Source organism: Lampetra planeri, chromosome 73 (genome assembly GCF_965212315.1).
Source record: "Lampetra planeri chromosome 73, kcLamPlan1.2.h2, whole genome shotgun sequence".
Taxonomy (NCBI): domain Eukaryota; kingdom Metazoa; phylum Chordata; class Hyperoartia; order Petromyzontiformes; family Petromyzontidae; genus Lampetra; species Lampetra planeri.
The window spans coordinates 1,687,000-1,708,728 of NC_136178.1; the positions used below are offsets into that span (position 1 = coordinate 1,687,000).

The following is a 21,729-nucleotide window of genomic DNA, read 5'->3' on the forward strand; positions in this document are numbered from 1 at the left end:
TCCAGTAATGAAAAATGATAGTTGTTAGTAAGTAAGGAGTTGTTAGTAAGTAAGGAGTTGTTAGTAAGCAAGGACTTGTCCCTTGCTTTTTATTCGACGCGTGTGATCGGCATTGCGCTCGCTGAACGTGATGCCTTCAGGGAAGTCGTGTCCTGTAGACGCAACTGCGCACAATTCTGTAAGTCGCTTGCAACTGCTTTGCCGTTACTTATTGCCAATTATGGACTTGGACTGTTGTCCCCTCATAAAGTCCCTGGCACGCAATAATATGCCACACGGTGGCGGTGGGGGTTGCAAAATGCCCATTTATCTTATATATATCTAAAAAGGAAATGTGTGGAAACGTGTGTCTGTTCTAAATGTTTAGCATACTTCCCAACATGCTAGACACTTGAAATTTGGCACGTGGATAGGTTCCATACTGTACACAATGTAAAAAGTATAAAAATAGACTTTTGTATTTTTGGGGGGGGGGGGGGGGGGGTAAATGACCATAAAGTATGTGGTGTCAACCCGCATCACAACTGAGTTAAGCGGTCTGCAATGCTTACCCCAACCATATGGCTCTTCGCGCGCCATACTTCTACAGCTGTTCAGTGTGTCGGGAGATTTTAGGTGGCGCTTCCCTCCAGGCCGATGAAGCCATTGGCTTCTCGGAGTTTCAATACATATCCGTGCGAAGAACGGGTACAACTGCTATCTTAAATATAAAGCAGAAATTACATCTGCTTGTTTGTGTGAAGCAGCAAAAACTCTCCAAAGCTGAGCTCTGGCGTCATGAAATTTTCACAGCTTATGCCGTCTGGAATTTCTAAGCGAACGCGACTATTTTCAGCTCACCACGTCATTCCCTTCCCGAGTTGCCAAAATCGACCTTCCGTAGAAGTGGATTAAGGTTGAATATCCTTGAGTGAAAACATCCGATTGTGGTAAATTGATGTGTTTCGGCTTTTTTCTTTCTTGCAAGCATCAATTTTTTTCAGGGATTTTCAGTGAAAGATAAGGGAATATGAAATTTGAAATTTATCCAAGACAAGAATCCAAGTCCCTGGCGAAGCCGGGTAGTGAAGCTAGTTACTAATAAACCCCAATGATCCGATCTAAATTATGGATTTCGATCAGATCGTTGGGGGGGCACGTGCTACCCCACCCTCACTGGCTCCACCACTGTCACACACTGGCATGGTTCACAAGTGGTGGTGTGTCCAGACCCACACCTGGCCACCTTCACCTGCTCAGTATTAATGCTTCCTCACTCCAACAAGTAATTCATTGAGGATCAATCAACAAAGCCGAGACTGCGTGTCTCTCTCTCTCTCTCCCCGTGGTGGCGTTGATTTCCTTCCCGATCCCCGGGTTTCCCCTCCACATGTAGAGAGTGAACACCACCACGCGTCTAGAGTGAACACCGCCACGTGTCCAGAGTGAACACCGCCACGTGTCCAGAGTGAACACCGCCACGCTGTTGACAAGCCTCACCTTGTTGTTGTTGTTGTGGGCAGGTCGCTTCTGAAAACAAGAGCGGTACAGCAGCTCAAGCGGGCGTGGCCTGGTAAAAAATGAAAAAAATTGTGAATATTTAAAATAAAAACAAAGTTACAAAGTATCGAGCCAGGGGAAGAGAAATTAAAACTTAAGCAAGATACTCTTTTGTTCTTTCGGGAAAGTCACGTAGAATAAATAAATACATTAAATAATAGCATGCGACGTTTCGATTGCAACACAAGCAATCATCAGGTACAAATGAAAGAGAAAACAAAACGAGTAAACTTAGAAATGTAATGCAATACAACACAGAGAGTCAGCTAACATAACAGTCAACACCCCACCTGGGTGATCACGTTCTTCTAAAGATTGCTCAATTTGAGAAAGAGACAAACACAGACATGGAGACACAGACGGGGAGAGATAACACAGATACACAGAGAGAGACACAGAGACAAATAGAGACACACACACACAGACACACAGAGAGATGACACAAAGACACACAGAGAGAGACACACACACATAGGCACATAGAGAAACAACACCTCTGTGTCGAGGCCTTAAATAGAGAGAGAGGGGGGTAGAGAAATTAGCATGTCAATGCAAGGCTGTAACCATGGAGTAAACATTGGGGGGGACCAAATCTTCCAGGGGGTCTGGGGTCCCCCCCCCAGAAAAATATCTAAATTTGAAAACTAATTTCTTGCTATTTAATGACTTAAATATTTTTTAAAGTTCACTAACACATGGGATGTCATTTGTCTTTATTCTTTACAATAATGTCTAATAGTGTATTGTATTACATTGCTCTGTTTTTTTCTTTTTTACCTTTTCTTGTTTCATAGTATGTAATGGCAGAGATTATGGATTCATGAAGTACAACGCAATCATGTAAACAGAAATCTATGCATTGTTATATGAAGACAAGTCCAGATTTCATGGCCAAGGTTTAGCAAATTGTTGTTTTTATTAACATAGCATCGCAATTATTATTTTTTAAAATGTTTTATAGTAATATATTGGGGGGGGGGGGGTGACATTTTTAGCATATTTGATTATTATAATTATTATAACATATTATAATTATTATAACATGTAATTATATCTTGATTTCAAGCTTTCGTGTCTTCAGGGATTCATATTCTTGGTTCTTTCGGTAAAGTCACGTAGAAGGAAAATAATAAAATAAAACGTGACTTTACCTAAAGAACCAAGAATATATATATTATAATTAGTATAACATATTATAATAATTATAACATATTTATTATAACATTATAATTAGGGCCTTGTGTCAATGAGAGATTTGGAGGTTTGGTGACTGCAGTAGACACAGAGAGAGAGAGCCCACTTAATCAAACAAACTTCGTAAAATTTGGAAATGTATTGCAATACAACACAGAGTCGGTCAACACACAATTAACGCATCGCCTGGCTGATTACGTTCTTCCACAGATTGCTAAACTAAGCGAGAGAATTGAAGCAAACGCCATCAGGCGAGGGCAGGAGGCAAGGCCCCGCGTTGTAAAGTTCCAACCTGGACATCGCTTCCATGCTCGCTGCTACTCAATTGACATCCCAACGAGAGAAAGAGCGAGGCTCTACCTCGGTACACAACAACAACCACAACTACCACCGCAACCACAACAACCACCACAACACCACCACCATCATCACCACCACCACCACATCCACCACAACCACCACATCCACCACCACGACCACCACGACCACAACCTTCACAACCACCACCACAACCACCACAACCACCACCATCACCACCAAAACCACCACCATCAAAACCACAACCACCACCACAACAACCACCACCACCACCATCACAACCACAACAACCACTACAACCACTACAACCACCACCACAACAACCACCACCACGATGAAAATTTCTCACCTCGGATTTCAGTTCACACGCGGAGTGGCAACTCCCTGTTACCTCGCGACGGCACGCGGCAGCAGGCCGTGACGTCACTTTCGGGGTACAAGACAGTCCCCTCGCACATCGAGCAGCTCTGTAACTTAAATAAATAATGTAAATGAGCCCGACTCACACGTGGAGGGATGGAGCACGGATGCTGAACCCTTCGCAATAAACTCGCGACGACTTTCACGAAAACCTTATGTTAATGAGCCGCCACTCAACGGGGGTGGGTGACATGACGTCACTAGCGAGGCACACCGCCCCCAGGCGTTTGACGCTGATGAAGTCACGCTGCGCGGTGACGTCAGAGAGCGGGGTCGGAGTTCAAGTTTGTTGACAGTTTCGATTTAAAGCTTTCGTGACTGCAGGGATTCATCTTCTTGGTTCTTTCGGTAAAGTCACGTAGAAGGGAAATAATGAAAATAAAACAATAAAATAATTCTCACGACGTTTCGGCCACAACGCAAGCAGCCGTCCTCAGGTGGAGAACAGGTCTGTCGAGAAGACAGACTGAATGAATGGGGTGTGTCATTCAGACTCTGTCTTCTCGACAGACCTGTTCTCCACCTGAGGACGGCTGCTTGCGTTGTGGCCGAAAAGTCGTGAGAATTATTTTATTATGTTTTATTTTTTATTATTTCCATTCTACGTGACTACCGACAGAACCAAGAAGAAGGGGAGCGGCAGTGTCGTGGTGAGCGCTGCGCTCCGCACCGACCAGCCGAGTTCCATTCCCGCTCGTGGCCAACACCGCCAGTGACGACTTTCTGAGCCGATCCTGAGCCTCCCCTACGTCGACTCGGCCTCAAACGAGAACCCGGAGCAGTGTGTCAACATCGCCACTGGGGAGACAAAGGCGGCCGGGCGTGGTGCTGGCCACCCACCCCCTCGTGTGCCATCCCACCCTTAATAGGTGCTCACCAACAGCACTTGCCCCAACATTCTGTGCAGGCTATACGGGGATCTTTGTCTTAGGTGCTCGCTAACTGCACTTGCCCCTACAGTATGTTAAGGCTATACGGGGGATCTTTGTCTTTGTGTATTGGGAGCAAGTTTGAGTGGCGTGTAGTCGTGGGAGTTGAACGGGCGCCTGCTGCTACTGACAGTCGTGGACTCGAGTCATGTGACTTGGACAGACACAGACAGACAAGACAGGCGGACAGACACAGACAAGAGGAACACAGAGACAGATAGACATAGGCGACATAGACACAGGCAGAGACACAGAGGCAAACAGAGAGACAGACGGAGAGATGTTGAATCGAACACACTGAACTCGATCCATTGAAAGAGATTCCTCGATCTTTGCCCATCCCCGGGAGTCGTTCTAGTTTCTATTTATTTCATTGTGTGGTGTGTAGTGTAAGCAATGTGGGATATCGATGTACACAGATATGAACAAGATCAGCAGACAATACGTCTTTCATTTATCAGTCTCTCCGCGAAACAAATGAATGTTTTACACAATATAATTACTGCAGCATTCAGTGCAAGTCAACTGTGGACCGGTTTTGGTGTACAATTTTTATACGTAAATATATAAGCACACGACTTCATTTATCTGACGAACGATGCACTTTCCATCGCTTTCATGCAGGGGGCGCTGCAAACCTATGCGCCCCGTGCATGAACGACGGAGGCGCAGAGACAGACGTTCGATCACGTTGGAATCGATCTGCAGACGGCAGTCTTCTCGCACGGCCAGCTCTGTGTCGCCTCATCTCGATCCCGCGATCCCAACCAGGTGAAAGTCCGCATAGAACCGAATCCCAGTAAGGCCATCTACTTCACGACGAGAGAAAATTCACACTAAATGTCGTTTTCAATGAAGTCTTCCAGATGTAAAATAACAAGCTTTTAATGAAGAAATACAATTATCAAATTCAAAACATAATACAATTCAAATTGGTTTCATTTTTAAACTTCAAAACGGAGCATCGGGTGCTGCGTGGATGCATCGTTCGTGCACAATTTTTTTCGTGACTTTCCTGGCCCAAAGCCGTAAATGGTTGCGAGGGGGCTGCAGGCGGTCAGGCTTGCTTCAACCCATGGTTGTGAACATCCAGACGTGAATCGGCAATGACCATTTCTTGTCCTAGTTCGCCAACATATAAGACGTCATGCAAATTTCGAATGAGTGTTGTTGTGGAGAATGTATCTACTAGATGTTCTCTGCCGTGTAAACGAATACAAATCTGCAGAGGTGTGGACTCGAGTCATGTGACTTGGACTCGAGTCAGACTCGAGTCATGAATTTGATGACTTGCGACTCGACTTGGACTTGCATAACAATGACTTTGTCCCACCTCTGCAAATCTGTACCAAAATGCATTTCAAATGTACTCTTAAAATTACCTCCTTGCTATGAAGCAGATCAGCAGACACCTTTCATTTATCGATCTTTCCACGAAACAAAGGAATGTTTTACACAAACTATAACTAGCACAGCCTTCTGGGAGTGCATCATTGATTCAGTGCAAGCCACCTGTGGACACGTATTGGTGCACAGTGTCTCAACAGCAGCCGGGCTTGTTTCAACCGATAGTTACGAACATCCAGATATTAATCAGCAAGGAGCATTTCTAGTCCTAGTTAGATAAAATCTACGTCAACAGGTAAGACTAAATTATAATTCGTGTTGTAGAGAATGTATCTCCTCTACGTGTAACTTTTGAGTGGTATGCCTTGTAACTGATGAATGATCCGAGTGTGCTCCCTATTTCAAAGACAATGAGTTGCTCCAGAGGCAGACGTTTCCTGAAAACACACAATTACCCCTTGACCTGTATCATAAGAACAAGGAGTCTCACCTGCGTTATCTTTATAGGTTATTCCAAAACAACACTCTTTGTCCTAACATGACTTATTCAATGTTTGACCCTTATAGACAAAATGTTACATGTACGCACACCATCAGACAAGTATTCAGTCTAAATTATTGACAATCATTTTAACAAATACAATTGCGTCATTCAAAACGAATGCTCGTGTCTGGGTCAAAATTGAGCAAATTCCAAAAAATTACCTACAAACTCCACAACTGAGATGCCACATCAACCATCGGCCCCTACTGACAGGCTCTTGTCGACACGCAGGCCGGTGCAGGGCCACCACCTTGTGCCACACAGGGGCAGCTGCTACTTGGGGATGCTCTTCGAGTGTTTGAGACGAGATACGATACAAAACTCCGAATTGCCGAGGCAATTAAGCCAGCACAACAAATGCAATTATGATAACATAGTGAATGCTTGGGAGCTTATTGGCTCTCGCTCCTGGTTACAGATCTACGCAACCCACAGGTCCACAAAGACTGGCCGCTCTTACCCTGCAGATTGAACCTAGGAACTGAGTGTTCAACTTCACATTCTTGTCATTAAAGGCCTGTGACAAAGGAGCATCTATTGGAGTGACATCGTCTCTGGCTTACGCATCTACCGGGTCACCATTTGACTTTGTATTGTCTCGGAGGAAGTCCACCCACACCTCCACTTCCACAAACTGCTGGGAGTTGCCTCGCTCTGCCTCAGAGTCAGAATTCTCCTCCTGCTTCACGTTGCCTCCATCGATGTGAAGGTCCGATTTTGGAGTTGAATCTTCATCTTCACATTTTACCTTCACTTCTTGGCTCTTCACCATCACTTCTTCACATTTCACCTTCACCGCTTCATATTTCACTTCGATACCTTTAAAAGTGTCCAAGCTGGGATTTTCTTCCGGCTCTTGTTTGATGAGGGATAGGTTCATTGCGGCACTTTGACTTTCACAAGCTGATTTCAGACTCCACTCCTTGTGGATCTTCTGATGCTTGCGTGATCTCTGGTGTCTTTGAATATTTGGTGAAAGTGTAAACGCCTTCTCTCCCGTGTGCGTTCTCTGGTGTGTTACAAGAGTAGATGGCTGTGCAAACGCCTTAACAGACACACTGCACTTGAGGGGTTTCTCTCCTGTCTGTGTTCTCTGGTGTGTTACAAGATTAGATGAATGTGCAAACGTCTTCCCACACACACCGCATTTGAAGGGTTTCTCTCCCGTGTGTGTTCTCTGGTGTGCTACAAGATGAGTTGACTGTGAAAACGCCTTCCCACACACACTGCACTTGAAGGGTTTCTCTCCCGTGTGTGTTCTCTGGTGTTTTACAACAGTAGATGACTGTGCAAATGCCTTCCCACACACACTGCACTTGAAGGGTTTCTCTCCCGTGTGTGTTCTCTGGTGTTTTACAAGAGTAGATGACTGTGCAAACGCCTTTCCACACACACTGCACATGAAAGGTTTCTCTCCTGTGTGAGTTCTCTGGTGCCGTCTCAAATTTGCAGGACAATCCGTGCTGAATGCACACTGGCCGCATTGATGCCTTTTTGCACCGAGCTGCGCCGATTGTCTTTGCTCCATTAGACCAATTCTGCAGAGGAAGCGACAGCTGCAGAAAGAGAAAAAGTTATATCCACACCATCTACACATCAGTATCAATACATATACACAGTAACACGTGACTCACACGTCTATACTTATTCATAGATATTCATGATATAGTGAAAAAGTGTCGTAAATTCATCACACGGCCTGTTATGGCACACAATGAGAGGGCAAATGGTCACAAACATGCCTGGAAGCCCTCGTATCTTCAAAATGAATGTGAACCCAAAACTCCAAGCACACAATTTCAGCTGTCTGGCTACAAAAGGAATATTTATGAAAGCTAAATTCAGCTGACAGAGCAAAGGGTGTTGAAAATAATACTATTTGTGTTATGCAAAAATGCATAACATTAATGTTCAATCGCAACTTAGAGGTGTGAAGCCAGCCAGGCTCACAATGTCCTTGAATGCTGGGATGAACACATCTGACTTCAGCTGCATGTGTGTGCTGTGTTAACTTCTTGACTGTTTCCATTCTTACAAAGAGTTCCAGAGGAAGAAAAAAAAGTACAGCTGTGATATAACCTCACTGTTCAATAGAGTGAATACACTTTACTGCAAACACAAACTTTACACTGTCACACACTGGCATGGTTAACAGGTGGTGGTGTATTAATGCTTCCTTACTCCACCAAGAAATTAATTGAGGATCAATCAACATCACCGAGGCTGCGTGTCTCTCTCTCTCTCCTCGTGGTGAGATGTTAACTACCTCTCCTGGCATACAGGAAGTCGTGGGTTCGATCCCAACCCTGATGCTGGCTGTATATTTGGAGTTTGCGTGTCTTTCTCTCCCTGTGGTCACGTTGATTTTTAGCCGGATCCCCCGGTTGTCCCAACTCTACATGCAGAGAGTGAACACCACCAGGTGTCTAGAGTGAACACCGCCACATGTCTAGAGTGACTACCGCCACACGTCTACAGTGAAAACCGCCACGCGTCTAGAGTGAACACCGCCATGCGTCTAGAGTGAACACCGCCACGCGTCTAGAGTGAACACCACCACGCGTCTAGAGTGAATACCGCCACGCTATTGACAAGCCCCACCTTGTTATTGTTGTTGTGGGCAGGTCGCTTCTGGAAACAAGAGTGGTATAGCAGCTCAAGCAGGCGTGGCCTGGTAAAAAATGGAAAAAAACTGTGAATATTTAAAATAAAACAAAGTTACAAAGTAGCGAGCCAGGTGCAGAGAAATTTAAACTTAAGCTAGACACTCTTTGGTTATTTCGGTAAAGTCACGTAGAAAAAATAAATAAATTAAATTATAGCATACGATGTTTCGCTTGCAACACAAGCAATCATCATCAGGTACAAATTAAAGAGAAAACAAACCCAGTAAACTTAGAAATGTAATGCAATACAACACAGAGTCGGGTAACATAACAGACAACACCCCACCTGGTTGATAACGTTCTTCCAAAGATTGCTCAATTTGAGAAAGAAACAAAACACAGACACGGAGACACATAGACAGACACATAAGCAGAGAGAGATGACACAGAGAGACACACACACACATAGACACACAGAGAGAGATGACAGAGAGACACACAGAGAGAGATACACACACATAGGCACATAGAGAAACAACACTTCTGTGGCGAGGCCTTAAATAGAGAGGGGGGGGGGTGTAGAGAAATTAGCATGTCAATGCAAGGCCGTAGCCATGCAGTCAACATTGGGGGAGACCAAATATTCCAGGGGGTCTGGGGTCCTCCCCCCCCAGAAAAATATCTAAATTTGAAAACTCATTTCCTGCCATTTCCTCCCTAAAATCTTTTTAACAATTCACTAACACATGGGATGGATTTTTTTTTATTTGATACAATGTCTAATAGTGTATTGTAATACATTGCTGTTTATTCTTTTTTACCTTTTCTTGTTTCATAGTATGTAATGGCAGAGATTAGGGATTCGTAAAGTGCAACGCAATCATATAAACAGAAATCTATGTATTGTTATATGAAGACAAGTCCAGATTTAGTGGCCAAGGTTTAGCAAATTGTTGTTTTTATTAACATAGCATCGCAATTATTATTTTTAAAATGTTTTTATATCAATATATTGGGGGGGGGGGACATTTTTAGCATATTTGCTCATTATAATTATTATAACATAGTATAATTATTATATGATTCCAAAGACCACAGGATGAGATGTTACTATCCTTTGTGCAAGCACTTCCAAGAGTTCATGAACAGTGAGCCTGGTGAAATTTGGGGAGCGCATCGTCAGTAGTGAACCTTTGGATCCTAGGGTGTTTCGGCCTTTCATACTATACAACCTCCCCAAAGGCGGCCAGCGACAGGGTGATCAATCCTACGCTTGCGTCCCATTCCCAATTAGTCATAGGAGTTGCCTTGTTGTTGATAGCCAACATCCCATGGGACTATGCATGGCAGGGGTGTCCTCCTCCCTGAGTCAAGCATTGTTGACTGCATATCTTAATTTAAAGCTTTCGTGACTGCAGGGATTCATATTCTTGGTTCTTTCGGTAAAGTCACGTAGAAGGGAAATAATAAAATAAAAAGTGACTTTACCTAAATAACCAAGAATATATATTATAATTAGTATAACATATTATAATTATTATAACATATTTATTATAACATATTATAATTATTATAACATATTATAATTAGGGCCTTGTGTCAATGAGAGATTTGGAGGTTTGGTGACTGCAATAGAGGACACAGAGAGAGAGAGCACACTTAATGAAACAAACTTTGTAAAATTTGGAAATGTAATGCAATACAACACAGAGTCGGTCAACACACAATTAACGCATCGCCTGGCTGATTACGTTCTTCCACAGATTGCTAAACTAAGCGAGAGAATTGAAGCAAACGCCATCAGGCGAGGGCAGGAGGCAAGGCCCCGCGTTGTAAAGTTCCAACCTGGACATCGCTTCCATGCTCGCTGCTACTCAATTGACATCCCAACGAGAGAAAGAGCGAGGCTCTACCTCGGAACACAACAACAACCACAACTACCACCACATCCACCACAACAACCACATCCACCACAACCACCACATCCACCACCACGACCACCACGACCACAACCACCACCACCACAACCACCACAAGCACCACCACAACAACCACCACCACGATGAAAATTTCTCACCTCGGATTCACACGCGGAGTGGCAACTTTCTGCTACCTCGCGACGCCACGCGGCAGCAAGCCGTGACGTCACTTTCGGTGTACAAGACACTCTTTTCCGCAATGAGCGGCTCTGTAACTTAAATAAATAATGTAAATGAGCCCGGCTCACACGTGGATGGATGGGGAACGGATGCTGAACCTGTCGCAATAAACTCGCGACGACTTTCGCGAACACATTATGTTAATGAGCCGCCACTCACCGGGGGTGGGTGACATGACGTCACTAGCGAGGCACACCGCCCCCTTGCGTTTGACGCCGATGAGGTCACGCTGCGCGGTGACGTCAGAGAGCGGGGTCGGAGTTCAAGTTTGTTTACAGGAGGGGAGCGGCAGTTTCGATTTAAAGCTTTCGTGACTGCAGGGATTCATCTTCTTGGTTCTTTCGGTAAAGTCACGTAGAAGGGAAATAATAAAAATAAAACAATAAAATAATTATCACGACGTTTCGGCCACAACGCAAGCAGCCGTCCTCAGGTGGAGAACAGGTCTGTCGAGAAAACAGTCTGAATGAATGGGGTGTGTCATTCAGACTCTGTCTTCTTGACAGACCTGTTCTCCACCTGAGGACGGCTGCTTGCGTTGTGGCGGAAAAGTCGTGAGAATTATTTTATTATGTTTTATTTGTTATTATTTCCATTCTACGTGACTACCGAAAGAACCAAGAAGAAGGGGAGTGGCAGTGTCGTGGTGAGCGCTGCGCTCCGCACCGACCAGCCGAGTTCCATTCCCGCTCGTGGCCAACACCGCCATTGACGACTTTCTGAGCCGGTCCTGAGCCTCCCCTACGTCGACTCGGCCTCAAACGAGAACCCGGAGCGGTGTGTCAACATCGCCACTGGGGAGACAAAGGCGGCCGGGCGTGGTGCTGGCCACCCACCCCCTCGTGTGCCGTCCCACCCTTAATAGGTGCTCACTAACAGCAATTGCCCCAACATTCTGTTAAGGCTATACGGGGGATCTTTGTCTTTGTGTGTTGGGAGCAAGAGTGGCGTGTAGTCGTGGGAGTTGAACGGGCGCCTGCTGCTACTGACAGTCGTTGACTCTGGTGGGACAGACGCTAATAGACAGACACACACAGACAGACAAGTCAGGCGGACAGACACAGACAAGAGGAACACAGAGACAACATAGAGAGACACAGGCAGAGAGAGAGACACAGATGCGAACAGAGAGATGTTGACTCGAGCACATTGAACTCGCTCGATTGTAAGAGATTCCTCGATCTTTGCCCATCCCCGGAAGTCGTTCTAGTTTCTATTTATTTCATTGTGTGTGGTGTGAACGTGTGAGCAATGTGGCATATCGATGTACACGGATATGAACAAGATCAGCAGACAAGACGTCTTTCATACTTCTTCTTGGTTCTTTCAGTAAAATCACGAAGGAAGAAAAAATAAAATAATAATAAATAAATCACGACGTTTCGATCGCTACACGAGAGGTCGTCCTCAGGCGAAAACATCCAGACATTATCGCAGCAGAAGTAACGTGAGCTACGGCACGTGACAAAGATGAGGTGACCCCCTCCCCCCACCGTGGCTCGCCTCGCTCAGCTGAGCATTGTTGTAATGCGGTGGGCACACGCGAAATTGATTTCTGTAAGACGAAGTTAGTTTGAAAACCCACTGGCAATACTCTTTCATATAAGCGCACAACTTCGTGACGAACGCTGCACATTCCGTCACTTTCATGCAAGGGGCGCTGTAAACCTACGCGCCCCCTGCATGAACGACGGAAGAACACGGACAGACGATCGATCGCGTTGGAATCGATCTGCAGACGGCGGTCTTCTGGCACGGCCAGCTCTGTGTCGCCTTATCTCGATCCCGCGATATCAACCAGGTGAAAGTCCGCATCGAACCGAATTCCCGGCAAGGCCATCTACTTAACGACGAGAGAAAATTCACACGAAATATCGTTTTCAATGAATAAGCTTTGAATGAAGAAATACAATTATCTAATTCAAAACATAATACAATTCAGTTGTTTCATTTTCAAACTTCAAAACAGGGCATCTGGAGCTTCCGTGGATGCGTCGTTCGTGTGAAAACATTTTCGTGACATTCCTGGACCAAGGCCGTAAATGGTTGAGGGGCACCGCAGGTGGTCAGGCTTGCTTCTACCCATGGTAGCCAACATCCAGACGTTAATCAACAAGGGCCATTTCTCGTCCTAATTCGACAAAATCTACGTCAACACGTAATACAAAATTATAATTCGTGTTGTAGAGAATGTATCTCCTCTACGTGTAACTTTTGAGTGGTATGCCTTGTAACTGATGAATGATCCGAGCGTGCTCGCTATTTCAAAGACAATGAGTTGCTCCAGAGGCAGACGCTTCCTGAAAACACAAAAGTACCCTTTGACCTGTATCACAAGAACAATGAGTCTCACCTGAGTTATCTGTCCAGGTTACTTGCAAAACACACACTTTGTCCTAACATGACTTATTCAATGTTTGACCCTCATAGACAAAATGTTACATGTACGCACACCATCAGACAAGTATTCATTCTAAATATTGACAGGCATATGAACAACATTGAATTACTGCACTGAAATATACTGCATTAGGTTACATCCTATTAACAAGAAGCTAATTTAAAAAAATACGCACCATCTGCTTAACAGTGTATGTACAACATACTAATGCACCATTCAAAACGAGTCGGCCATTGCATGCTGGCATCTGGGTCAAATCTTCTTGGTTCTTTCGGTAAAGTCACATAGAAGGGAAGTAATAAAATAATAAAATAAAACATAAATTAATTTTCACGACGTTTCGGCCACAACGCAAGCAGCGTCTGAATGAAACACCACCACGCTTGGAGCGTATATTTAAGCTGGGTTGGAAGGGGGGAAGGGCGCCTTAACAAAATAATTTGCATATCAAGATGAATTTAGCATACTTATGGGAAATGTAGGTATGTGATTAGTACTACTTGTGAAAGGCGGAGGAGGTGGGCGGGGGGTTTTCAAAGTCATATTATGCCCTTGCATTATACAGGATTAGCAGCATTAAAGGGAGGGGATAGGGGTAGCATTAATAAAGGGAAGGAATGTTAATAGTATGTAGCTGCAGTAACTAAACAACCACGTAAAAAACTAAAGTATAAACTACATAGTATCATCAGTATACTAAATATACTCTCCAATAAGCTGAGCTACTAACAGTAATACATTACAATTCTATGTCGCAAAAAATATAATATGCTTCCAGCTAAACTTTTTTCCCTTACATCACACGGGTCTACCCCGTACTATATGCTGCGCTTTTCACAAGTAGTACTAATCACATACCTGCATTTCCCATATATATGCTAAATTCCTCTTGATATGCAAATAATTTTGTCAAGGCGCCCTTCCCCCCTTCCAACCCAGCTTAAATATACGCTCCAAGCGTGGTGGTGTTTCATTCAGACGCTGTCTCCCCGACAGACCTGGTCGTCACCTGACGACGGCTGCTTGCGTTGTGGCCGAAACGTCGTGAGAATTATTTTATTATGTTTTATTTTTATTATTTTATTACTTCCCTTCTACGTGACTTTACCGAAAGAACCAAGCAGATGAATCCCTGCAGTCACGAAAGCTTTAAATCGAAATCTGGGTCAAAATGTAGCAAATTCTAAACATTACCTACAAACTCCACAACTGAGATGCCACATCAACCATCGCCCCCTACTGACAGGCCCTTGTCCACATGCAGGCCGGTGCAGGGCCACCACCTTGTGCCACACAGGTGCAGCTGCTACTAGTGGCTGCTCTTAAGAGTATTTGAAACGAGATATGATGCAAAACTCCGAGTTGCCGAGGCGATTAAGCAAGCACCATATAAATGCAATTCATAACATAGTGAATGCTTGGGAGCTACACTATGGGGACCTCATTTGCCAGTAAAAATATGATAATTGGTTGTTTACCCTTCTATCTGGCAACAAAACTGACACCTTTTTACAAGGAGTCATGTTTGCATAGACCGCAATACCTGCAGTCATAAATACAAACAAAAGACATAACTCTGATAATGTGCACTGTCCTTGAAGTTGATTGGTCCACACCCGAGACAGCTTTCCTTAGAGCCTAGTCTCACATGGGTTGGACCAGAAGACGCCAAAAGGCGCACAACTCAAAGACAATGCACCATCAGAGTATGAGAGCTCGGGACAAACATCTACACTATGGGGACCTCATTTGCCAGTAAAAATATGATAATTGGTTCTTTACCCTTCTATCTGGCAACAAAACTGACACCTTTTTACAAGGAGTCATGTTTGCATAGACCGCAATACCTGCAGTCATAAATACAAAAAAAAAGACATAACTCTGATAATGTGCACTGTCCTTGAAGTTGATTGGTCCACACCCGAGACAGCTTTCCTTAGAGCCTAGTCTCACATGGGTTGGACCAGAAGACGCCAAAAGGCGCACAACTCAAAGACAATGCACCATCAGAGTATGAGAGCTCGGTACAAACATCTACACTATGGGGACCTCATTTGCCAGTAAAAATATGATAATTGGTTCTTTACCCTTCTATCTGGCAACAAAACTGACACCTTTTTACAAGGAGTCATGTTTGCATCGACCGCAATACCTGCAGTCATAAATACAAACAAACAACATCTACACTAAGGGTAAAGAACCAATTTTACTGGCAAATGAGGTCCCCATAGTGTAGATGTTTGCCCCGAGCTCTCATACTCTGATGGTGCATTGTCTTTGAGTTGTGCGCCTTTTGGCGTCTTCTGGTCCAACCCATGTGAGACTAGGCTCTAAGGAAAGCTGTCTCGGGTGTGGACCAATCAACTTCAAGGACAGTGCACATTATCAGAGTTATGTCTTTTGTTTGTATTTATGACTGCAGGTATTGCGGTCTATGCAAACATGACTCCTTGTAAAAAGGTGTCAGTTTTGTTGCCAGATAGAAGGGTAAAGAACCAATTATCATATTTTTACTGGCAAATGAGGTCCCCATAGTGTAGATGTTTGCCCCGAGCTCTCATACTCTGATGGTGCATTGTCTTTGAGTTGTGCGCCTTTTGGCGTCTTCTGGTCCAACCCATGTGAGACTAGGCTCTAAGGAAAGCTGTCTCGGGTGTGGACCAATCAACTTCAAGGACAGTGCACATTATCAGAGTTATGTCTTTTGTTTGTATTTATGACTGCAGGTATTGCGGTCTATGCAAACATGATTCCTTGTAAAAAGGTGTCAGTTTTGTTGCCAGATAGAAGGGTAAAGAACCAATTATCATATTTTTACTGGCAAATGAGGTCCCCATAGTGTAGATGTTTGCCCCGAGCTCTCATACTCTGATGGTGCATTGTCTTTGAGTTGTGCGCCTTTTGGCGTCTTCTGGTCCAACCCATGTGAGACTAGGCTCTAAGGAAAGCTGTCTCGGGTGTGGACCAATCAACTTCAAGGACAGTGCACATTATCAGAGTTATGTCTTTTGTTTGTATTTATGACTGCAGGTATTGCGGTCTATGCAAACATGACTCCTTGTAAAAAGGTGTCAGTTTTGTTGCCAGATAGAAGGGTAAAGAACCAATTATCATATTTTTACTGGCAAATGAGGTCCCCATAGTGTAGATGTTTGCCCCGAGCTCTCATACTCTGATGGTGCATTGTCTTTGAGTTGTGCGCCTTTTGGCGTCTTCTGGTCCAACCCATGTGAGACTAGGCTCTAAGGAAAGCTGTCTCGGGTGTGGACCAATCAACTTCAAGGACAGTGCACATTATCAGAGTTATGTCTTTTGTTTGTATTTATGACTGCAGGTATTGCGGTCTATGCAAACATGACTCCTTGTAAAAAGGTGTCAGTTTTGTTGCCAGATAGAAGGGTAAAGAACCAATTATCATATTTTTACTGGCAAATGAGGTCCCCATAGTGTAGATGTTTGCCCCGAGCTCTCATACTCTGATGGTGCATTGTCTTTGAGTTGTGCGCCTTTTGGCGTTTTCTGGTCCAACCCATGTGAGACTAGGCTCTAAGGAAAGCTGTCTCGGGTGTGGACCAATCAACTTCAAGGACAGTGCACATTATCAGAGTTATGTCTTTTGTTTGTATTTATGACTGCAGGTATTGCGGTCTATGCAAACATGACTCCTTGTAAAAAGGTGTCAGTTTTGTTGCCAGATAGAAGGGTAAAGAACCAATTATCATATTTTTACTGGCAAATGAGGTCCCCATAGTGTAGATGTTTGCCCCGAGCTCTCATACTCTGATGGTGCATTGTCTTTGAGTTGTGCGCCTTTTGGCGTCTTCTGGTCCAACCCATGTGAGACTAGGCTCTAAGGAAAGCTGTCTCGGGTGTGGACCAATCAACTTCAAGGACAGTGCACATTATCAGAGTTATGTCTTTTGTTTGTATTTATGACTGCAGGTATTGCGGTCTATGCAAACATGATTCCTTGTAAAAAGGTGTCAGTTTTGTTGCCAGATAGAAGGGTAAAGAACCAATTATCATATTTTTACTGGCAAATGAGGTCCCCATAGTGTAGATGTTTGCCCCGAGCTCTCATACTCTGATGGTGCATTGTCTTTGAGTTGTGCGCCTTTTGGCGTCTTCTGGTCCAACCCATGTGAGACTAGGCTCTAAGGAAAGCTGTCTCGGGTGTGGACCAATCAACTTCAAGGACAGTGCACATTATCAGAGTTATGTCTTTTGTTTGTATTTATGACTGCAGGTATTGCGGTCTATGCAAACATGACTCCTTGTAAAAAGGTGTCAGTTTTGTTGCCAGATAGAAGGGTAAAGAACCAATTATCATATTTTTACTGGCAAATGAGGTCCCCATAGTGTAGATGTTTGCCCCGAGCTCTCATACTCTGATGGTGCATTGTCTTTGAGTTGTGCGCCTTTTGGCGTTTTCTGGTCCAACCCATGTGAGACTAGGCTCTAAGGAAAGCTGTCTCGGGTGTGGACCAATCAACTTCAAGGACAGTGCACATTATCAGAGTTATGTCTTTTGTTTGTATTTATGACTGCAGGTATTGCGGTCTATGCAAACATGACTCCTTGTAAAAAGGTGTCAGTTTTGTTGCCAGATAGAAGGGTAAAGAACCAATTATCATATTTTTACTGGCAAATGAGGTCCCCATAGTGTAGATGTTTGCCCCGAGCTCTCATACTCTGATGGTGCATTGTCTTTGAGTTGTGCGCCTTTTGGCGTCTTCTGGTCCAACCCATGTGAGACTAGGCTCTAAGGAAAGCTGTCTCGGGTGTGGACCAATCAACTTCAAGGACAGTGCACATTATCAGAGTTATGTCTTTTGTTTGTATTTATGACTGCAGGTATTGCGGTCTATGCAAACATGATTCCTTGTAAAAAGGTGTCAGTTTTGTTGCCAGATAGAAGGGTAAAGAACCAATTATCATATTTTTACTGGCAAATGAGGTCCCCATAGTGTAGATGTTTGCCCCGAGCTCTCATACTCTGATGGTGCATTGTCTTTGAGTTGTGCGCCTTTTGGCGTCTTCTGGTCCAACCCATGTGAGACTAGGCTCTAAGGAAAGCTGTCTCGGGTGTGGACCAATCAACTTCAAGGACAGTGCACATTATCAGAGTTATGTCTTTTGTTTGTATTTATGACTGCAGGTATTGCGGTCTATGCAAACATGACTCCTTGTAAAAAGGTGTCAGTTTTGTTGCCAGATAGAAGGGTAAAGAACCAATTATCATATTTTTACTGGCAAATGAGGTCCCCATAGTGTAGATGTTTGCCCCGAGCTCTCATACTCTGATGGTGCATTGTCTTTGAGTTGTGCGCCTTTTGGCGTCTTCTGGTCCAACCCATGTGAGACTAGGCTCTAAGGAAAGCTGTCTCGGGTGTGGACCAATCAACTTCAAGGACAGTGCACATTATCAGAGTTATGTCTTTTGTTTGTATTTATGACTGCAGGTATTGCGGTCTATGCAAACATGACTCCTTGTAAAAAGGTGTCAGTTTTGTTGCCAGATAGAAGGGTAAAGAACCAATTATCATATTTTTACTGGCAAATGAGGTCCCCATAGTGTAGATGTTTGCCCCGAGCTCTCATACTCTGATGGTGCATTGTCTTTGAGTTGTGCGCCTTTTGGCGTCTTCTGGTCCAACCCATGTGAGACTAGGCTCTAAGGAAAGCTGTCTCGGGTGTGGACCAATCAACTTCAAGGACAGTGCACATTATCAGAGTTATGTCTTTTGTTTGTATTTATGACTGCAGGTATTGCGGTCTATGCAAACATGACTCCTTGTAAAAAGGTGTCAGTTTTGTTGCCAGATAGAAGGGTAAAGAACCAATTATCAATGCTTGGGAGCTTATTGGCTCCCGCTCCTGGTTAGAGATCTACCCAACCCACAGGTCCACAAAGACTGGCCGCTCTTACCCTGCAGGTTGCACCTCGGAACCGAGTGTTCAACTTCACATTCTTGTCATTAAAGGCCTGTGACAAAGGTGCATCTATTGGAGCGACATTGTCTCAGGCTTGCACATCTACCGGGTCCCCATTTGACTTTGTATTATCTCGGAGGAAGTCCACCCACATCTCCACTTCCACAAACTGCTGGGAGTTGCCTCGCTCTGCCTCACAGTCAGAATTCTCCTCCTGTTTCATGTTGCCTGCATCGATGTGAAGGTCCGATTTTGGAGTTGAACCTTCATCTTCATTTCTTGGCTCTTCACCATCACTTCTTCACATTTCACCTTCACCTCTTCATATTTCACCTCGATTCCTTTAAAAGTGTCCAAGCTGGGATTTTCTTCCGGTTCTTGTTTGATGAGGGATGGGCTCATTACAGCACTTTGACTTTCACAAGCTGATTTCAGACTCCACTCCTTGTGGATATTCTGATGCTTGTGTGTTCTCTGGTGTCTGTGAAGATTTGACGAAACTGAAAACGTCTTCCCACACACACTGCACTTGAAGGGTTTCTCTCCCGTGTGTGTTGTCTGGTGTTCTACAAGAGCAGATGACTGTGCAAACGCCTTCCCACACACACTGCACTTTCAGGGTTTCTCTCCCGTGTGTGTTCTCTGGTGTTTTACAAGAGTAGATGACTGTGCAAACGCCTTCCCACACACACTGCACTTGAAGGGTTTCTCTCCCGTGTGAGTTCTCTGGTGTGTTACAAGATAAGATGAATGTGCAAACGTCTTCCCACACACTCTGCACTTGAAGGGTTTCTCTCCCGTGTGTGTTCTCTGGTGTGCTACAAGATGAGTTGACTGTGAAAACGCCTTCCCACAAACACTGCACTTAAAGGGTTTCTCTCCTGTGTGAGTTCTCTGGTGCCGTGTCAAATTTGAAGGACAATCCGTGCTGTATGCACACCGGTCGCATTGATGCCTTTTTGCACCGAGATGCGCCGAGTGCCTTTGCTCCATCAGACCAATTCTGCAGAGGAAGCGATAGCTGCAGAAAGAGAAAAAGTTATATCCACACCATCTACACATCAGTATCAATGCATATACACAGTAACACGTGACTTACGCGTCTATACTTATTCATATATTTATGATAGCGTGAAAAAGTGTCCCAAATTCATCACACGGGCTGTTATGGCACACAATGAGAGGGCAAATGGTCATAAACATGCCTGGAAGCCCTCGTATCTTCAAAATGAATGTTAACCCAAAACTCCGAGCACACAATATTGGCTGTCTGGTTTCAAAATGAATGTTTATGAAAGCTAAATTCAGCTGACATAGCAAAGGGTGTTGAAAATAATAATTTGTGTTTTGCACAAATGCATAAATGAATGTTCAATCGCAACTAAGAGGTGTAAAGCCAGGCACAGATGTCCTTGATTGCAGCGATGAACAGTTCCGACTTTAGCTGCTGCACGTGTGCTGTGATAACTTCCTGACTCCATTCTTACAAAGAGTTCCAGAGGAAAACAAAAATAAACTACTGTTTTGATATAACGTCCATGCTCAATAGAGTTAATAGACTTTACTGCAAACACAAACTTGACACTGTCACACACTCAGAGGCTGAGCCAGGATTTTCAGATGGGGGGGGGGCAACCCCTCCAGTAATGAAAAATGATAGTTGTTAGTAAGTAAGGAGTTGTTAGTAAGTAAGGAGTTGTTAGTAAGCAAGGACATGTCCCTTGCTTTTTATTCGAAGCGTGTGATCGGCATTGCGCTCGCTGAACGTGATGCCTTCAGGGAAGTCGTGTCCTGTAGATGCAACTGCGCACAATTCTGTGAGTCGCTTGCAACTGCTTTGCCGTTACTTATTGCCAATTATGGACTTGGACTGTTGTCCTCTCATAAAGTCCCTGGCACGTAATAATATGCCACACGGTGGCGGCGGAGGTCCCAAAATGCCCATTTATCTTATATATATAAAAAGGAAATGTGTGGATACGTGTGTATGTTATAAATGTCTAGCATACTTCCCAAAATGCTACACACTTGAAATTTGGCACGTGGATAGGTTCCATACTGTACACTATGTAAAAAGTATAAAAATAGACTTTTGCATTTTTTTTTTGGGGGGGGGGGGGGTAAATGACCATGAAGTATGTGGTGTCAACCCGCATCACAACTGAGTTAAGCGATCTGCAATGCTTACCCCTACCATATGGCTCTTCGCGCGCCGTCCTTCTACAGCTGTTCAGTGTGCCGGGAGATTTTAGGTGGCGCTTCCCTCCAGGCCAATGAAGCCATTGGCTTCTCGGAGTTTCAATACATATCCGTGCGAAGAACGGGTACAACTGCTATC

General features: G+C 44.3%; 1 pseudogene; it reads right to left on the reverse strand.

Annotated features, from left to right (window-relative positions):
* Nucleotides 1-21,729, reverse strand: part of LOC144737772 (uncharacterized) — a 36,510-nt pseudogene that overhangs the window by 3,167 nt on the left and 11,614 nt on the right.